Raw genomic sequence first — 21,512 nt, forward strand, 5'->3', positions numbered from 1 at the left:
GATTTTGGTGTCCAAATGTCTTTCAAATATTTTAAATGAAACTATTTTTTCAGTTTTTACTTATATGTTATTTGTTTCATGTAGAGTTTAACTGTATGTTCTACAAAAACTGAGCAAGAAAACAAACAAAAACAGTAAGATTATGTATGAACCAAGCTTTACCCAGCATTACTACTCTTTTCTCCTGAAATGTATTGAATTATTTTTATTGAGATGAGATAATCATGATTAACTCTTTTTCCCCCTTAGGATAACTTTTGTCTCAGAAGATTATTTCCCTTATTATAAATAGTCTTATAGCAGACTTTTCCCACCTGTTTCCCAGACATTCTCTGACATGTCAGAAATTGATTTATCTGTAAATTGGTAGCCTGTTACAATTCTGTCTCCCCCAGTAAAGATTATCATTACCAAGGAAGCCAGTTCAGACATTTTCAACATTCCTTTAACCTCTCCTACCTCTTCCCATGCAATAATCCAGCCTCCCTTATAGCTCACAGAGACCACAGCCTTCAAATGAACACTCGCACGTGACCTGCCACTCTGCCTTTACATTTTCACACAGTGTCACATATAATCTTTCCTCACAATAAAAGAGATGTCTTTTATTCTGTCAAAGATGAACACTTTAAATTTTTCTCAGGACTCCATTGATTTCTAATGCTTTGAGAGTCACAGACAAATTGCACCATTATCTTGTATCTTCGACTATCCCCTTTCTATTGGTTCATTTCAAACAGCATTTAATCATCAAGTCCTTTCTTTAAGATAGTACATCTCCAAACAAAAACACTTATTTTCCTATTGTCTTATTCTCGTTTTTATGTTGAATCCTCTTGAAAGAATCATCTCTACATGATGTGTCCAAATTCACATTGCTCCTTCACTTTTATGCTATAACAATTTAGGTTTCCTCATGACATTTTCCATAGCAATTACTCTAAAGAACATCACAAACAGGTCACCTTTTTGTCAAATCCAATAGACAATTTTTAAAAATTCCTCACCATACAAGTCTCTATAGCATTTACCCATAATGCCTTTCTCTCCAAAATTACCCTCATTTGGTTTCCATGGCATCATCCACTTTGGATTTTCTTCTTTGTGCTCCATCACCAATTGTATTATTTGTTTTCTTCCATATAACAGGTAAATGTTTAAGTTCCTCCGATGTTCGATATGAGATCTCTTGTTTGTTATGCATTCTGCTTTAATAATGTCAGTTATTCTCCTCATAGCAAATACTTATTAAAATGGTGATGACTCACAGATATCTCTGATTCTTTTATTTGAATTTCAGATTTGTTACTTTCAACTTCTTAACAAGAATTTCAATTAAAACGAAACATATCTTAAACTGGGCTTAATCCAGATACTTACTGAATACATATAATAAATGCCATAGTCGTACCTCAAATTTGAGGCCAAATGTGGTGGCTCATGCCTGTAATTCCAACACTTTTAAGGCCAAAGTGGGAGGATGGCCAGAGGCCAGGAGTTCAAGACCAGCCTGGACAACATAGCGAGACACCGTTTCTACAAGAAATTAAATTAGCCAGGCATGGTGGCACATGTCTGTAGTCCCAGCTACTCAGGAGGCTGAGGTGGTAGGATCACTTGAGCCTAGGAGTTCAAGGTTGCAGAGAGCTGTAAGTGTGCCACTGCACTGCAGCCTGAGCAAGAGCGAGTCCCTGTCTCTACAAATAATAATAATAATACTATATAAATAATAAATAAATAAATGTGTGATAAGTACCTTAACTATGTTCCTCCACAGCAATCTTTAATATCAGAGGCATACAACTGTGTGCAAGCCAATACTCGGAAATTGCCCTTGATTTCTTTCTCTGCCTTACATTTATCCAATTTAATTTTTAGTCTTATCACCTCTGAAGTATAAATATATTGATATCTACTTTTTTATTTTGATATATGTTGTGGTTACCTTATTCAAGGTCACCTTCATCTTTTGCCTATAAGGTATCTCATAACTTGACTATGTGTCATCAATCCAGTCCCAATCTAAGCTATTCTCCACAGTGAAGCTCAAATTATCTTTCTATAAGGTATGTTTTTCTGAAATTATCTAAATGTATGAACTTGTCAAGTTTGATTATGTGTTTCCTTACCTTTAAAATTCACATACTTGTTCTATCAATTTTATTGAGTTCTTGTGAGGGTTAATTGAGATAGTTCACACAAAGCACTTAGTACCAGGCCAAGCACAGTGGCTCATGCCTGTACTCCCAGCTACTTGGGAGGCTGTGGCAGGAGGATCACTTGAGCCCTGGATTTCCTGGCTGCAGTGAGCTGTGATCACACCACTACACCACAGCCTGGGCAACAGTGCAAGACCCTGTTCTTAAATAAATAAATAAACAAATAAAAGGCACTTAATACCCAATTTCTGGTACGTAAAAATGAGTTTTAAAAGTTAGAAATTATCAAAATCATCATTATCAACATGATGATCCAATTTTCCTGAAAACCTTTTAAAGACTGTTGATGCCAGAAAAAAAATAAAAAAAATTAAAATAGTTTATAATACCCTTCATAATTTGTCACTGCAATACTTTCAGTCAATTCTCAGTCATGGTATTTATGCCTCCACATATTCCTGCTCATTCTTTCCTGCCTTTGGACTTTCCTTATCAGTAGAATATTTCTCCATGCACTTTTGTCTTTAGAGCAATCAGGTGGGGGCTATATTGAACATAGGGAAGGAGGTTCACATGGTATATAGCCAAAATTAACAGGATTCATTGCAGTATTTTTTGTGGAAATGTATCCACTTTACCTAGGTTTTCATAATTTTAGCATTTATACATTCTTAATATTTTTTGTATTATTTTGGTAATACTGTCTTTATAAGTATTTCTCCTTTTTTATTGATTCTGTATTTTTCTACTTTCTCCCCTTTTAGCCTTTGGTCAGTCTTGCTGGAGTCTTTTTCAAACTAATCAGTCTTCTCATAGAACCAGCTATTGGTCTATTATAGTTTTCATCAATGTTTTTAAATCCATTTTTCTAATTTCTATTTTAGAATTTTAATTACCTTATTCCTCTTTATATACATTTTGCAATAAAAATGAACAGTGTAAAACAGTTGTTCACTGTTTTATCTCCAGTTCTTAGACTCATCGCTGGTGAATATTAGGCTCCCAACCAACATTTGTTTAACTAATGCATGAAGGTAGAAATTAACGCATTAGCTTCTTTATGAAGTTATTATTATTATTATTTTTTTTTTTTTTGCCCATCCAAAACTGGTTTCTGTGCCCTTCTTACCTTTTCTGAATGTGGTCCATGCTACTAAAAGCACATTATAACTTGTCTAACTCCCCAACAGACATTAAGAAGCTGAGAGAAGGTACTGCATTTTCTTCAACGTTTTTGTCTAAGCACCTAGCCAGGTACTTAGCATTTACTAGGAAATCTAACAAATGGTTATGGGGTAAAAGAAATGTATTTTTACAAACTTTGCAATGTAAAGTGGATCTCTTTATTCTATACCTACTAGGGTCATCAAATTTCCTGATTATCGTAATAGTGTTTGCCAATCCTTCACATGCACATGACATTCTATCTCTGAATGATAATAAAACCTGTCTTCAAATATATGTTTTTATTTGTGTCACCTTCAAAAAAATAGGAGGCTTGTCCTGTAAATAACTGTTATCCACAATTTTGTCTAATAATATCTCTAATGTAGTTATGTATCACATTGGGAGTTAATAGATCATCCTGACTTTCTAGAATATTTTTTTAAAAACACGATTTTACAATAAATTTATCTCTATCAGTAGTCAATGGCTTTTAATGATCTTATGTTTATAATTATCCTCAACTTTCATGATTTATAACATCAATCGTGTTACCAATCCTCCTTCAGTACTTTAAGAGGCCCACTTTTGTTTGATGTGGCCCATTTTAATAGGCTGACTGCATAACAAAATAAGTTTTCAGTAAATTATTTCACTTTTCTTTCTCTTTCTTTCTTTCTCTTTCTTTCTTTCTTCTTTCTTTCTTTCTCTCTTTCTTTTTTTTTTTTTTATCTCACTCTATCACCGAGGCTGGACTGTGGTGGTATAAACACGGCTCACTGCAGCCTTGACCTCCTGGGCTTAAGTGATCCTCCTACCTCAGCCCCCTGAGTAGCTGGGATTACAGGTGCCCGCCACCATGCCTGGCTAATTTTTGTAATATGTATTTATTTATTTATTTATTTATTTATATATTTATTTATTTATTGTTTTCATAGCGATGAGATTTCACCTTGTTGCCCAGGCTGGCCTCAAACTCCTGAGCCCAAGCCATCCACCCACCTCGGCTTACCAGAGTGCTGGGATTACAGGCGTGAGCCACTATGTCTGACTTACTTCACTTTTCTAAATCTCAGGTTTTTTACCTTTAAATTATTAAGAAATTAAGTAAATAAATAAAATTAATACTTGCCTGATAGAATTGACTTGAGAATTAATGTATAATTATTTACATTAATGTAAGCAATGAGATTACCTATACTAACTCATAATGCTAAATGATGATTATGTAAGGAAAGTTTCTGCTGAACATCAGAAATTCCTGTTTCTCTAGTGAGGAGGAGTATTCAGAATTGTACCCATTATAAAGTGCAAACATATCAATATTCTAGAAGGCTAAAATAATGGGTCCTGTTTCTCCTACCTGATAGTTTTTCATTGTTCGTCACTTAAATGATCTTTTTTGTTGAAGTATAATGTTAGGCCACTATCTTGAGAAACCAATCTGGCCTGATTTCCTTGCTGTCAACTAAGAGTTCAGAGCCCCAGTTCAAAGATGTGGCATTTCATTTACACTGGACCACTTACATTCTCCTCAAGAGACCTGTAGTGATAATTTCATGAATCTTTAAAACCCCTGATACCATTATAGAATGTAATTTCTCTCTTAAAATTCAGTAAAACATGAAGCTCCTGAGTGACCCCTTTGGATTCTTAATGATTTTATAAATGCATTACTAAAATAATTTAGAAGGCTAAGTGACTCATTCAACACATCAGTGTGAGTAATTCAAATAGGTGCTTTAGCAAAATTCCAAACTGCAAAGTCATAGACCTTACAACTCTATTCTACTTACTGCTAAATACAGCTCCTGAACTATATCACTACCTTCACCTCATAAATTTTGTAAACCTTATGATTCCACACCAACTTTCTCAGATCTTTCATTATATTGACTACTTCCTGAATACATGCCACTGTTTACAGTTCTTTACTGGAAAAATTCATTTATCAATCTTTATAGGATTTGTGTGTATGTGTGCGTGTGTGCATGCGTGTGTGTGCGCACCTCTAAGCATTTTGATTAAATAATATTTTTTGTTTTGTTATCAATAATAGTCTTTAATTCATGGATATTTTGCCTATTTTTCTGATGAATGGAAAGTTTTTGTCATTTTTCTAAACAATACTCAATTTTGCTTTCATAGACATCATGGTAAAAACAAACATTTAAAGTTAAGGAGTACCTTGACTTTTATGCATCTCTTCATCCCCCCCCCACCTTTTTTTAAGAATTGAGATGAGAGAAGTTATACAGCCTAACTTTGCTTATCTAAAAAATATGGATATCTTATGTGATGGCTGGGAGGATTAAAAAGAGTAAAATATATTAATGCTTGTTACAGAAAATGTACTCAATAAATATTAATTTTCATCACATTTTCTTCTAATCCCATAGTTTTACTTCATGATCTCTTATGTGGTGAATGGGACATTAGGTAACAAGGCGAGCAATGCGTTTTTACATATTTTCTATTATCTTTCTCTACATTAAATAATAAATATTTTCCTACATTCACTTCTTATGTTGAATATTTAAGATGGTATTTTCTTCCCAATTTGTTTTTATTGCTGGCAAATCTTATTTTTTAAAAAGCTATATTATTCCATACTGTCATTGCTATTTCTTTGATCATTACCATTTAATAAAAGGCATGATTTCTATTTGTGGAAAATTCACTATTTGACTTTGGATACAGCTTTGTTTCTTCATAATTTTTAATGTGTTTTAGAATTATTGGGCTAATTCATTAAAGAAGGTGTTTTATTTCCAGTTTCTTTGATATATATGGAGAGAAGGACATAAGAGATGTCATATAGCTACAATAACAGGGAAGATGTAGGCTCCCATAAAGAGTCCATTTATAGTCATTCATTAGCCACAAGTAATGCTAAATATGCCATTTCAATAACAATATGTTGAAACAAAGCAATTCATAATTGATTTACAGTTAGCCACAACTTAAATTTTTATAAATTTACAAGGTCCCTGTCAATATTCAAATCTCAGAGTAAGCAAATCTTAGACATGTTCCTGATGAAGATACAGAGTTAGCATCTTTTAAATAATCTCTTCCTACTACTCTGTCCTTTGACTTATATGTATACTCATTCCACAATGCTTATAGAAAAGGTAGAGAGGTCTTTATGTTCCCTTCATTTATTGTTCCTTAATTGTTTTTATTTGCATTTTTATTTTTAGTTCTCTCAATACAGACATTAAATCTTTAGTTCTTTAAATAATACTCTGCTTTTCAATTTTCCATTTACTTTTCAGATTTTTCTAATACTATGCTCAGCATTCTTCCTTAACTATTTCAGTTGTTTTATTAAGCCTTCTTTTGCTTTCCTCATTATGGAAAGATAAGCATGATTTATAAGCACAGGAAGAGGTAGTCATACCATCTGTACTAGTCAGAATTCTTCAGAGAATTAAAAGCAATGGGATATATCTCTATCATCTATCTATCTATCTATCTATCTATCTATCTATCTATCTATCTATCATCTGTCTAAATTTACTTTAAAGCATTGGCTTGCTGGATTACAGAGGCTAAGAAATCCCAAGATCTGCAGTTGGTAAGCTGGAGACCCAGGAGAGCCAGTGGTGTAGTTCTATATGTAGAGCAAAGGCCTGAGAACCAGGAGGGACAGTGGTATGAGTTCCAATCTGAAAGTTTGGAGGCTCAAGACCCAAGAAGAGCCAATATTTCAGCTTGAGTCCAAAGGCAGGAAAATACCAGTGTTCCAACTCAAAGCAGTTAGGCAGGAGGGGTTCCTTCTTGCTCAAAGGAAGGCCAGCCTTTTTATTCTATTCAGGCCATGAACTGATGGGATGAAGGCCTCCCACTTCAGGGAAGGCAATCTTCTTTACTCAGTCTACCCACTCAAATGTTAATCTCATCCAAAGCATTCTCACAGATATACCCAGAATAGAGTTTTACCAAATACCTGGGCACCCACACCCAAGAATACTTGACATATAAAATTAACTATCATACCATCTCTTTTTTTTCATATTTTTGGAGAGGCATTTTAAATGTTTTTCAGTTATGTGGAAAGCAAAACAAGTTATTAAGGCAATATATTGTTTAGGCTCTGCATAGCCAATAAGTAAAATAATGGCAGTCTTCCTGGAGATGCACTTGTTTTTTTAGAGCTTTAATAATATCTAAGCGTTTTCTCAGTGTGGCTATAGAATCAATCAAAAATCATTACAGAAGAAAATTTAATTACTTTCTAGGATTAAAATTTTAATCATGAGTATTCAATTAACTGTTAATATTAAGATTTACTCTTCAGATTTTTATGCAAATGTGTCCTAATACACAGACTGAGACTGAAGATAAAGAGGTTCATAAAAAATATTTTTTAATCATTCACTAAATCAGTGATAATATACTTTGAGGAACCTTTTGTGCTTATGACATGAAAAGTGAAAATTTATTGGAATAAATTTCGTTAATATAGAATATGACTATATAGGATAACTTGGGGACTACCTTTATGCAAAATTGGAATTGATTCAATATTTTAGAGAAAAAATAAATAAAAGCAAACAAAGTAGAGCTTGATTTTTTTTGCCTCTCCTTAAAAAGTTGAAAGGATATTGTATTTTATCTAATTTAACTTTCTTAACTTTATAGATGAAAAATCTGAGGGCAAAAGAATTATATATGTGGGAAACCAGAACATGCCACCTCAAAATATGAAAGACTGTTGAGCTGAAGACAATTAAAAAGCAGCAGATACAGGAATGCTCTCTGACCTCCTCTATTTGCCTAAAAGCAAAATGTAGATTTTCAAAGACAAAAGGGATCCTGGCATTCCCTCCTCCCTGTTACTTACAGGGAAAACAGAGATTAACTACTAAAGACAAGTTTAGACCCATATCTTCTGGAGATGGTGCCAGAGGCACCTACCTTAACAAGTTTCTCCTAATAGTCTTTACCTGCAATTTATTTGCCTTCCCACAAGTTGCAATCTCTAGAGACTAAAAGTTCTTTTCCTCTGTCTTCTCAATTCTCTAAAAATTTACTGTTCTTTCTTGAAGATGCTATATAAACTGGAACTCAAAGCCACAACTTTGAGAAATACTCGTTCCCTGCATGTCATTCATGTATATGTAAAATACACATGTTAATTTTTTTTCTCTTGTTAATCTGTCTTTTGTTACCGGGGTTCTTTCCAACTAAGGACCAATGACTGGGAAGGCAGGGTTTTGAGGAAAAATTACTCTTCTTCTACACATGACTGTCAGTAAAAGGTCAAGAAAAAGATCTTTCTGCTCGAAAACTGCACCACTACACTATTCAACATCACCTATGGAAGAAATGAGCTCCAGATCACAGATCAGGTGACTGAATTTTACTTCCAAACTCAGTCACCTGGTCTGTGATGTTGACCAAGTTAGACTTCGTACTTTTGATTCTTCTTCTTTAAAATGAGGTTGTTAAAATACATGATCTCTGTGGTACCTTTCAACTTTAACAGAGGGGAATGGAGGTAAGAAAATATATATAAAAAAAATACAAAGAGCTGTACATTGGCAAATGATAGTGTTGTATGAACAACTTATTTTAAATCTCTTCTCCAGATATTTCTTAACATAAAAAAGATAACATATTAAGCATATTATTTACCTATATGATACATGTTAATAGCAATATTTCAAGTATTCTCAATTAAAACTTTGAATCAGCAATATATTTTTGCTAAATCAAATTATAAAATAAAGTTTTAAATTAAATTTCCTAAAATCTGGTATTTTTATTAGCTATATTTAGTTTTCCTCTGAAATTTGAAATGTCTGAATTTTTGGTCTAATAATTTAATGTCATATTCTGTTGGGGTTTATTAAAAAGAAAAAAAAAACACTACCTTAAGAACTCTAGAAAAATGTTTTCCAAAATTTAGTTATTTTATTCATATAAATATTAAGACTGCAATTCTACCAAAAACTCAATAAATTGAAAACAAAGATTGGAATAGATATTGGGAAATTAGTTCATGGCATGGTATAGTGTCAAATTGTGAATGAAAACATGGATGAACACTAAATTTTTGTGACTAAACTGGAAGTTAGCAGACATTTTTTTCAGTTATGCACATATTTAAAATAGTGTGGAACTGCATTCTTGTTGTACGACGTGTGTAATACAGGGAATTCTTAAAATTAAAATCGACTTTTAACCACTATTTTCTTTGCTGCTTATAAAATATTTTTATATTCTTTCATTGATATTATGTTACGTAGTTATAGTGAGAAATATTGGATCATGCGGACTGATCCCTCACGAATAGGTTGGTGCTTTCCCCACAGGAATGAGTGGTAATGAGTTAACGTGAAACCTGGTTGTTTAAAAGTATGTAGCACCTCTCTACTCTCTCTCTTGCTGTCTCGTGCCATGTGACATGCTGCCACCCTGCTCCCTGACCCCCACCTCCGTCTACCCTCCACCATGGGAGTAAGCTACTAGAGGCCTCACCAGAAGCCAAGCAGTTGCTGGTACCAGGCTTATATGGCCTGCAAAACCATGAGCCAAATAAACCTCATTTCTTTGTAAATTGCCCAGTCTCAGGTATTCCTTTGTAGCAACACAAAACAAATTAATACACAAAGCATACTTGCATACACATGCATGCACACACACAAGATTTCACCTTTTTAAAATGTGTTTTCCATAATTAATTTAGATAATTTCATTACGTTGAACTGGTAAGTCTAATTGGAAATCAAAACAAAATATGAATTTATGGTAACATTTCTAAAGAAAATCCCATTTTTATTATACTTTAAGTTTTAGGGTACATGTGCACAACGTGCAGGTTAGTTACATATGTATACATGTGCCATGTTGGTGTGCTGCACCCATTAACTCGTAATTTAACATTAGGTATATCTCCTAGTGCTATCCCTCCCCCCTTCTCCCACCCCACAACAGGCCCCAGTGTGTGATGTTCCCCTTCCTGTGTTCATGTGTTCTCATTGTTCAACTCCCACCTATGGGTGAGAACATGCGGTGTTTGGTTTTTTGTCCTTACAATAGTTTGCTATCCCATCTTAATACACTATTTACTATGGTCAATTTAATAGTGTCTTTTTCAATAGAAATAGCCTAGGTAATTTCAGAGATAATCCACGATCTTATTCCATGCTATCCTAAAATAGAGTCTTAGGCAAGGGTTAAGAACTGATATCTTATTTTGAGATAAAATCCCAGCCAGCAAAAGTGAGGGAAAAGGAAAGGAAGAACAGAGGATGGAAACTAATGCAAGGTGACGTGTTATTGGCCACTCCTTCACACTCAGCTGTATAACAGGTGCCATCACTTAAAAGGGAGCCCACAGGACATATCTGGACAAGCAGTTGAGAGAAAATGTCCCAGAATAGTGCACATAAGGGAAAAAAGAGAAAGTTTTATTGTTCTGTCTATTCTTTCTTACTAGTCAGAGTAAGGCCAGTAAGACATCCTCAAAGAATTAATGGCTTTTTGATTCAGAGTTGCTTTCTTGGGCTTTTTCTCCTTTATCAGCTTGTTTAGAAATCCCATGCTGCTCCAAGTTGTTGGGATCCTTGAATATCTGGAAGTGACCAGAGATGACAGAAAGTCAAAGTATATGACTAGTTCTAGAGCAGCAGCCACCAAGATTGAGTTCCTAGTCTCCCTAGGAAGTGACTGGTCACTCAAGGTGGTAGAATTAAGAGCATCACTCTGGGGAGAAGTAGCTACAGATGCAGCTAGGGCAGATCAAGTTGTTAATGGTCTGCAATTTGTGGAGGCACACATTTGTCCAAGAAACCTATAATAGCTCCTTAAATGTTTTACATGCTTTAGTTGTATCATATGTACTGTTGGATACTGATTGGTATCTAACCTTTTTAGATGGTATTTTAATACATATAAGCAGTGGAGCTGTACTAACCTAAACACATCATGGATTTGGATGTTTTTTTTTCCTCTTAAAGACCACATCATAAACTGAAAAGTGGCAAATATAAATATTCTGAATAATTGGTGCCACATTTAAAAACATCCATTGCCTTTTCGTGTGATTAGTTCTGTTACTGGTATTATTTTCCCTTTGTAACAGCAAAACCTGTAGTATGCAAAGATTTTTAAATGTTCCCAGGTCATCAGACGAACAACACCATTTAATTTATCGAATTGCCTTGGAAAATGTTAAGCTGCAGTAATTGATTGTATAATATGCAAAAATCTTACTATATCACCAACTTCTACATCTGAGTGTTATTTATGTTTCTAAAAATATAATTTTAGTGAATTATTACATTTTTTCATAGTTTATTCCTTTTGATTTTTTCCTCCTAAGTGTAAAATATGTTAGTTCTTTGGTATAATTGTACTGAAGGAAGCTAATTATTTTCTATTATCCTTGAATGAGGAGAGAAGATAACTCCAAAATAGACATAGAGAAACTTGTTCCAAAGATTTATAGAGACAGAGATATGAATTTTTCACAGTTTGCAAGTGGAAGCACTCTCATAAATTGCCTCAGGAAAACTATGATCAAACTGACACCAACAAGCCCGGATCAGGAAGACCTCTATATTGCTACAGAAAGAATCAGTGTCATGAAAAACAGTTTTTACATACTTATTGCATTAAATTAATCTTATCTGTAAATTTCGTTCATGTATGCTGGTTTCTAAGATTTTTTTCCAATTATTATCCTCAAAATGTAATACATACTTTTTTCAAAATTATAATATGTGAAGATATCCTGAAACTTTGACCTATACTTCTATTTTAGTAAAAAACTCAAATTACATTGCAGAAAGAACAGTGTCATATGAAAATAAGAATTAGATTCCTAGGTATCGTGATGCTTATTGAGTTGAGCAAATAAATGCATCTCATACAGGAGAAGTTTCAATAAAACTTGGTGTCCCTGAGAATTTATTAAAACTTTATATTGCAACATGCCTTGCAATTTTTTTTAGTTTTACATTTTAAATATTTGCTGATAAAATACGCACTGCATATAAAATTTTAGGTTCTTAAATTATTGAATACTATTGAATACTTTTGCAATTTATGGCCTAAAAACAAATTTTATTTAAAATGTTTAAAAATGTAGCCTTTAGAAGTAGTATAACTTACTAATTTTTAAAAAAGACATATTTGACACTATTGATAATGTTGGCTTTGCAATTAAGTATTGAAGTTACTAAGCTGGGTGTTGAAAAATTGGTTAAATATGGACATGGATATTTGAACTCCTTCATGAGAAAAGATTTCTGATCAAAATCAGCAAGCTTTGATTTTTTTTGTTTCTAGTCATATAAACGTGTTAAATGCATAAATGGTTAGGAACATTTTACTTCTTTACCTCTCTTTAACAAGTATTTGTCTGTTCAAGACATTGTGTGCACATGGAGAAGTAAATATATGAATGAGATTATAGTCCTTGCCCTCAAGGGGTTTTCAGTCTTGTCCTATTATCTTTATGGCTGCATCACGGATTAGTGAGTATCTTTGACCAATCTTAAGAATTCAATGTATGGACACAGAATAAAGTAAACTAATTGTATGCGTCATTGAAATTATCATTTCAACTAATTGGTACCTTTAAGAAACTGAGAACCTAAAAGTTAAACAGTATAGATTTATGAGACATTTCTAAAATGTCAATATTCCATTGACTATTCAAATCAAAGGTGATTGCCAAGTTTTACATGGACGCTGAGGGATATCCAAGTCAACACATTGTTATAGTTAACACTGTTTTGTAAATAGCCATTGTTTTGTTATAGTAGCCATATGTAATTAGAATCAAAAGAATAGTTTTGTGTCTTTGTGTAAATTATATTAACATTACATATGTATACCAAGTAAATACACACAAATATAATTTGAAGAATAATATCTAAGATATCTACAGTGTTTTACACCTCCCTTTTTCTTCTGTTTCAATTTTAGGATGCTCTATGTAATTTAATAACAACAAACATTCATTTATTCTTGGTAATGCTACATCATTATTGTCCCCTATATTTCATGTTGAAATGTGATTTCCAATGTTGGAAGTGGGGTCTGGTGGGGGATGTTTGGGTCATCTGGGAAGATCCTTCATAATGGCTTGGTGCCCTCCCCGTGGTAATGAGTTATGAGGAGATCTGATTATAAAAAGAGTCTGGGACCTCCCCCTTCTCTCTCGTTCTCTCTCTCTCTCTATGTGACATGTGTGTTCCCCCTTTGCCTTCCAGCATGATGAAGCTTCCTGAAGTCTCATCAGAAGCAGATTCTGGTACCATGTTTCCTGTACAGCCTGTGGAATCATGAACCTAACCGTTTTCTTAATAAATTACCCAGTTTTAGGTATTTCTTTATAGTAATGCAAAATGGACTAACACACCGTGTCAACCTAATTCAGTTTCAATAACCTGTTAAGACAACTCTTCGGTTTTTTAAAAATTGTTTTCTCTTATAAGCACCAACTCTACTTAGAAATACTATGGATTAACATAATGGCAAGGAAACTTTAAATAAGCTAATGTCTAAGAGAATTATTTGTCAAAGTAATTAGATGAATTTCTACCACAAGAGCCACATATGGATAATGATCAGGGCAAGAGATTAGGCTGGATTTTTGAATAATCTGATTAAGATTCCTGTGAGCAAACATTACAAACATTTAAAAGTTAGATGGGGGCTGGCCGCGGTAGCTCACGCCTGTAATCCCAGCACTTTGGGAGGTCGAGGCGGGCGGATCACAAGGTCAGGAGATTGAGACCATCCTGGCTAGCACGGTGAAACCCCGTCTCTACTAAAAATACAAAAAAAATTAGCCGGGCGTGGTGGCGGGCGCCTGTAGTTCCAGCTGCTCGGGAGGCTGAGGCAGGAGGATGGCGTGAACCCGGGAGGCGGAGCTTGCAGTGAGCCGAGATAGCACCACTGCACTCCAGCCTGGGTGACAGCATGAGACTCCGTCTCAAAATAAATAAATAAATAAATTAATTAATTAATAAAATAAAAGTAAGATGGACCAGAGTTCAGGAGATAAACTGTATTAGGATTGAGGACAAAAGATCCTAAGGTTGAGTGAGAACTAAATCAAAAGAGTTTCTATGAATTTTATAGCAAGTGAAGATGGTTTTTAAAAAGAGAATATTTTTGGGGGATCTGGAATAAAAAGATTTCCAACCCGTTTTTAAACCTAAAGATCTTTGTCTCTAACAGACATGTGACAGAGTATGCTAATGTCAGTTCTCATTCCATTCTGCAATCGGGTTAGTTTAATTATCAAAATAAGTGTGTTTTTGCTTAATCCATAAATAAATGGAGTTTCTCAAACTTCTAGTTTCCATGTGTGTGTTTTTTAATAGGTTGATACATATTTTCTTATCAGACCTAGTAGAAGGTCAATGTTTTTGACCTAGGAATTCTGAGGATCCTGATAGGACGATTCACTGCCCTGCGTGGCTGGTTTTCTCCGTTGATCATCTTGTCCTCTCCTTGACAATCTCTTTTTGCTTCCGAGCTCTGTCTGTGCCATATCATTCTCTTATATCTTGTTATTTGCAACATTAATTTCTAACATGGTGATTTGCATACATTTTATATGTTAACATATACAGCAGAGGATCTCAGAAATCTTTTAAACAATTTAACAGTTTATAGGAGAATATTTTTTGTTTACTTCTTCCCAGTTCAACATTTAAAAAGAGCAGGCATAATAGGATTTCTAGGTCATGACTATGAGAAAGGTTTCCTTTAAGTATAATGTGTTATTTAATTTCTAATTTTTTTCCTTGCAAGATTTTCAACATGATGATTTTTAGGTTTGCCTTTTCCTCCACATGTCTATGACAAACATCTTAGATAAATTGTAGTTGTAACTATTTTATCTTTCTATTTTTACTATCTAAAGGACGTGAAAGTTGAGGATATATCAGGAGTAAAATAAGTGAAGAAAGGAAAAAGTATAGGTTTTAAGACAGCATCTGGTTCAGAAGAGGAACTAGATTAGAAAGGAAATGAAAGTAAGGAAATTTCCTGTTTTCTCCTTTGCAAATTAATTATAACCTTGGTTACATATAGGAAATTATGCCTTCAACACCCTAATATTTTAGCTCATTTTATTATCTTAACTGAGTTGTATATTGTTACTTAAAATATTAAAGTTTCATATATAAAAATATGTAACTTCAATGTGATGAAACCCCGTCTCTACTAAAAATACATAAAAATAGCCAGGAGTGGTGGTGCACACCTGTAATCCCATTAGAAATCTCTGTTCTCTATTAAAAATACAAAAATTAGCCAGTCATGGTGGTGCACACCATAATCAGGAGGCTGAGGCAGGAGAATTGCTTGAACCGGGGAGGTGGAGGTTGCAGTCAGTAGAGATTGCATCACTGCACTCCAGCTTGGGCAACAGAGTGAGACTCTGTCTCAATAAAAAAGAAACAAACAAAAAAAGTAACTTCAATAAAGCCCCACATCTATGTATATCTAACTCATCAAAATAACACCAAAATACCAGTTCAGCATCAAAAATGATAAAAAGTCATGTACATTTTACTGAAATATCAAGGAGAGTAAATTTGTAATAGTTCTTAGAATTTAAGGAAAAATGTCTTCTGCTCCCTTCTATTTCTTTTAATTTTTATTTTTTTATTATTTTTAACATTTTAGTGACAGATTGTAGCTCTGTTACTCAAGTTGGAGTGCAGTGCTGTCATCATAGCTCAATGCATCCTCAAAGCCCTGGGCTCAAGCAGCCCTCCCACTTAGCATCTTGTGTAGGTAGGACTTGTGTAGGTAGCATCTTGTGTAGGTAGCATCTTCTGTAGGCATGTGCCTCTACACCAGGCCAAACTTTTTAAAAAAACTTTTTGTAGAGACAGGGTCTTGCTATGCTGCTCAGGCTGGTCTAGAACTCCTGGGCTCAAATAATCCTCTTGCCTCAGCCTCCCACAGTGCTGGGATTACAGGTATGAGTCACTGTGCCTGGCCCCTCATCTACATTTCAATCCTTATCAAATCATTCACAAATCTGACCAAGAAAATTATCTTACCTCTCTCCCCAAATATTTGTGGCTCAACTCTTTGTCCCACAGATCATCTTAAATCACGCTGCTTTATACAGTTGTCCTCTTCCTCTTCCATTGTGATTTGTGATTGCAAGCTGCACCCAACAACATGCTGGAAGAGGAATGGTTATAGGAGTTACTAAATCTGAGTATTTCTACCCTTCATAAGAATCTTAGTCATACTGATATACTTAATAATAGTCTGCCCTTCTGTATATTCTCTCTGTGTGTATATCCTCTCTGAATTTAGAATTTAAATTTTCTATGAAAATTTCTGATATTTTCATAGAAAATATCGATGGCACAGCCTATTGAGCCTCACATAGCTGGTGACCTTTCTCTACCTTCAAAGTGTGTTATCATTTTATTTTCATAACAATTTCTAAACATGATTCTCCATCCATTTCTTCAGGCAATGGAAAAATAAATATCCAAATTTTTCCAGGATTTTTTTTTCTTTTTAACCACAACATATTCTAAAGATTTTAAATTTCAAATATCACAGTAAGAGCCCAGCCTACAAGATTTCAATGTCTAACCTCATTGTTCACATTGTCCAGAAAGACTAGTTTCTTAAGAAACAAGGTGTATATATTAAAATTTATTTTAAATCTTCATATCACCATGGATTTTTTTAGGCTTTTTTCAATAACTGAAACCAATAGAGGTATATTTGGTTCTCAGAGAAATGCATCCAATCACAGTTTTCACACTAGTTCCACAATTATAGTGTTGATCGCAGAGTGATTTCCATCATTGTCTTTTAATTGTGTATTATTCTAAAACCAACATAATTGATGTTCTCTCAGTCAGCTAAAAACTAATACATTATAACAAACAACTCCAAAACTCAGTAGCACACAGCATACACATTTATATCCCACCTGCATGTCTGTGGCTGAGGAATGGCTGATCTAAGTTGGCTTCTAGTTAACTTGGTCCATAGCTGCTCCACATGTCTTTCATTCTTCTGGAATCACAGGCTACTATGGAATCTTCTTCCTATGGTGATTGCAAAAGCCCTAGAAAGCACAGAGAAAGTTCACTGTCTGGGGCGTGGTGGCTCACGCCTGTAATCCCAGCACTTTGGGAGGTCAAGGTGGGCAGATCACCTGAGGTCAGGAGTTTGAGACTGGCCTGGCCAACATGGTGAAACCCTGTCTCTACTAAAAATACAAAAATTAGCAGGGCGTGGTGGCAGGCGCCTGTAATCCCAGCTACTCGGAAGGCTGAGGCAGGAGAATTGCTTGAACTCGAGAGATGGAGGTTGCAGTGAGCCAGGATCCCACCATTGCACTCCAGCCTGGGCCACAAGAGAGAAACTTCATCTCAAAAAACATAAATAAATAAAAATTAAATTAAAAGAAAAAGTTCACTGTCTCCTGGGGCCTTGACCTTAACAAGCACTTATGTGGCCAGAACAAGTCAATGAGCTTAAACACACACACACACACACACACACAAAACAACAACAACAAACAAACAAGCCCTTCTATGGTGAGAGGTGGGCAAAATGAATTGTTGCTGAATAATAATACAAATTTTACCATGTCCAGTAAAATTACATTCCGTTAGAATTTAATTCTAACAGTGGCAATTTAGCTTCAAGAAATCAAATTATAGCCTCCAAAATGTAAACTATATTCAAGTAGGAAACTTCTGGCTACAAGTAATAGAATCTTTCATTCATATTGATTTAACAATAAAGAAATGTTTAGGAAATGCAGAGGTACCACTGATGTTAAAGCTGGTTGTTGAGCACCCAGGAGAGTGCTCCACATCCCTGATTCTTTTCAGTTACTTGTCTGTTATTTACTGTGCTCTCTTCATTCCCAGATTTGTAGCCATGTGAGTACCTTTGTTTCAGAATTCACAAGACATGACAATAAAGAGGAAGAGGAAAGAACCACAACTTTTTACCCTGGTCTCTATTAGCAGCTATAAAACTTTCTCCATGAAAATCCAGTACATTTTCATTGATAGCTTTTAGACTGAGAATGGGTTACGTATCCATTTCTGAGTCATGCACCTGGGAATGAGCTTATCTTTAAATCAATTGGTCCCATCTATGGAGCTGGGAGAGCTGGCAGTAAAGTTAATTTCCTCAGATGCACCCAATTTTGCTAGGGGTGGTTGGGTGGGGAGCAGATGAGTGGGACACTAACTAGATCCATAGCGGAATTTTGTAAGAAAGAAAAGAAAATAGGTATGGAGCATCAGCCAACAGTATGCCCCAGACTTCTAAAATGTTCAGTGTTCATTTTTCTTCTAGTCTTATCTAAAGCCAGGATTGTATTTTTAAAACTATGATTTAAATAGCCAACTAATTATTAAACTTCCTTAGAGCTCCCGCCAAATCCCAAAGAAGAGTAGTATTCACTTACATTCTAAAAGCTTTTCTTAGAACATTCTTCATCAATCTCTGTTACTGAAAATATTAACAACATGGTTGACCCAAGAAATCTCTCTCCATGCCAAACTCACTAAAATACTCTCCCAGATCACCCTTCCCCCATCATCTTTTTCCTCCTCACATGTCCTCTCATCATATATATATATATAAATAATATGTATATAAAACATATATATAATATCTGACTGACATCAGTTTTTTTGTCTCTAATAATCCAGATTTTACTCAATAAACAAAACTTAAAACCTGATCCAGGATCTTTTTATGTAATCCTGGCTGGAGTGTAGAAGCATGATCACAGCTCATTGCAGCCTCAAAGTCCTGGGATCAAACGATCCTCCCTTCTTGGCCTATACCAAGTAGCTGGTACTACAGGCAGGCACCACCATGCCGGGCTAATATTTCTTTATTTTAAAAAAAAAAAAACAGAGTCTCACTATGCTGCCCAAGCTGCTTTCAAATACCTGGCCTCAACCTATCCTCCCACCCTGGCCTCCCAAAGTGCTGGGATTACAGATGTGAGTCACTGTGCATGGCCAGTAGGTGTTAAATTTCTGTGTCATTCTGGCAGAGTGGCTGTGGCCAAGAAATAACAAATGTTAAATTATTTTAAAGTATTGTTTTTGTCTAAAGTTTTTATTATATTTTCATGATTACCAAAAGAATGGATTTTCTGAAAAAAATACAAAAATAAGCTTTTTATACCCATAATCTAACTGCCCAGAGAAAATCATAATAGAAAAATGTGTATATATACATCATAGACATACATATATGCATTTGTGTATATATATAAAACTATATATATCTGCAGTTTACAATTATAAATAAAGATATAGCTACAAGTGTAATTTATTTATACACACATTTTCAAAATACCCATTATAAATTAACATAATAGTATATGCAATATATTGTCAACTGCTTTTGTCATTAAGCAATTATAAATATTTTTCAATGCTATTAAATTTTTCTAAAACTTTATTTAGGCTGGTAATTTATTATTACAATGACAATTTAGACATCCATTACACTTTATAAAACCTACAGCTTGGCCTGGCGCGGAGGCTCACGCCTGTAATCCCAGCACTTTCGGCGGCCGAGGTGGGCGGATCACCAGGTCAGGAAATCGAGACCGCCCTGGCTAAAACGGTGAAACCCTGTCTCTACTAAAAATATAAAAAAATTAGCCAGGGGTGGTGGCGGGCGCCTTTGATCCTATCTACTCGGGAGGCCGAGGCAGGAGAATGGCGTGAACAGGGGAGGCCGAGGCAGGAGAATGGCGTGAACAGGGGAGGCAGAGCTTGTAGTGAGTCGAGATTGCGCCACTGCACTCCAGCCTGGGAAAAAAAAAAAAAAAAAAAAAAAAAAGACCAACCAAACATAAAAACCTAAAGCTTAACCTATAACCTACAGCCTGCCCTAAAAAACCTATAACCAAATCCTACTATTGGATACACGCACAAATGTACTAGAGTGAAATAATTACTTTAATGTGAATAAAGCATTATTTGTTTAAGAGAATTTCTTAAATGTTAATTGCTGGAAGGACATTTTAAAAATTCACACAGTGTGTCACAAATGACCCTCAAACACTATCAAGTCTTTTACCATTTTGGGGTAGCAGTGTGCAACTGTCACTACCCTTTGACAAGGATAGATGTGATCATCTTTTAAAAAACCATACACTCTGGCCAAAGAGAAATAAATTATATTGATGAAGTTTTCATTTTTTCTACTATTTTTTTCTAAAGTGTTTTTATTCCATAAATTGCCTGTTTGTGTTATTTGCATACATAAATTTTTGTTTGCCTGTTACAGGCAATATATATATATATATATAAAACTGACATATTGTCATCCATTTATAATATTTCTACTTCAGTTTTGTCATTGGTGTTCCTAAAATGTTTAAGTTGTCGTTAATCTTTTTCTTTATAGTTAGTTCCTTTGAAATATCTCTCATTAAAAGAGATCTCTCAAAGCCAACACAGACGGTGACTAGTATCATCTTCTAATTCTTCTATTATTTATTCTTAAGATATTATTTAACTCATCTAGAAGTTAGTAGTGTATGTGTGTGTACATGTGTATTTAAATAGCTATAAGGACTTGATTTTGATTAAAATGTTTGACTCCTTTTCCTGGCACCATCTTTCTCATTGATTAAAGGGTCTGATTATCTGGTTTTCTTTTGATAGGTCTGCCTATTCTTTTTTAAGTAAGTATCAATTCATTTCTTTGAAACTTTACATTTTATAGTAACACCTGATAATGCAGTACCTCCTAATTTTCTTATTGTTCAAAATGTACTTATGTTTAAACTGATTTTTGGCCAAGATTTAAATTATATTTGATGTGAATTAAATGTATCGAATATTTGGGGGAAGTTAATCACAGTATACATTCATGAAACTATTCTTTTAAATGTCTTGCTGACTCACTTCCGAATTAAGCAAAAAACAATTTTTTGAAAAAAAGAAAGAACAAAAAGGAAAACAATACCCATGAAGGGAAAAATAACCTTTGCTTCTCATACTATGCATTTTCCTTAGATCATTTTATCCAACTTCATGGTTATGATTGCAATTTATATGCTAAGCTTCTGAAATGAATATTTCAAATTCAGACTCCTCATGTTAGCTTATTAAACACTTACTATGTTCAATGTCCAAATACTGTACAAAGTGCTTTATATACTTTATGTGGGTTATC

Source organism: Hylobates moloch, unplaced genomic scaffold, assembly GCF_009828535.3.
Source record: "Hylobates moloch isolate HMO894 unplaced genomic scaffold, HMol_V3 SCAFFOLD_5, whole genome shotgun sequence".
NCBI lineage: Eukaryota > Metazoa > Chordata > Mammalia > Primates > Hylobatidae > Hylobates > Hylobates moloch.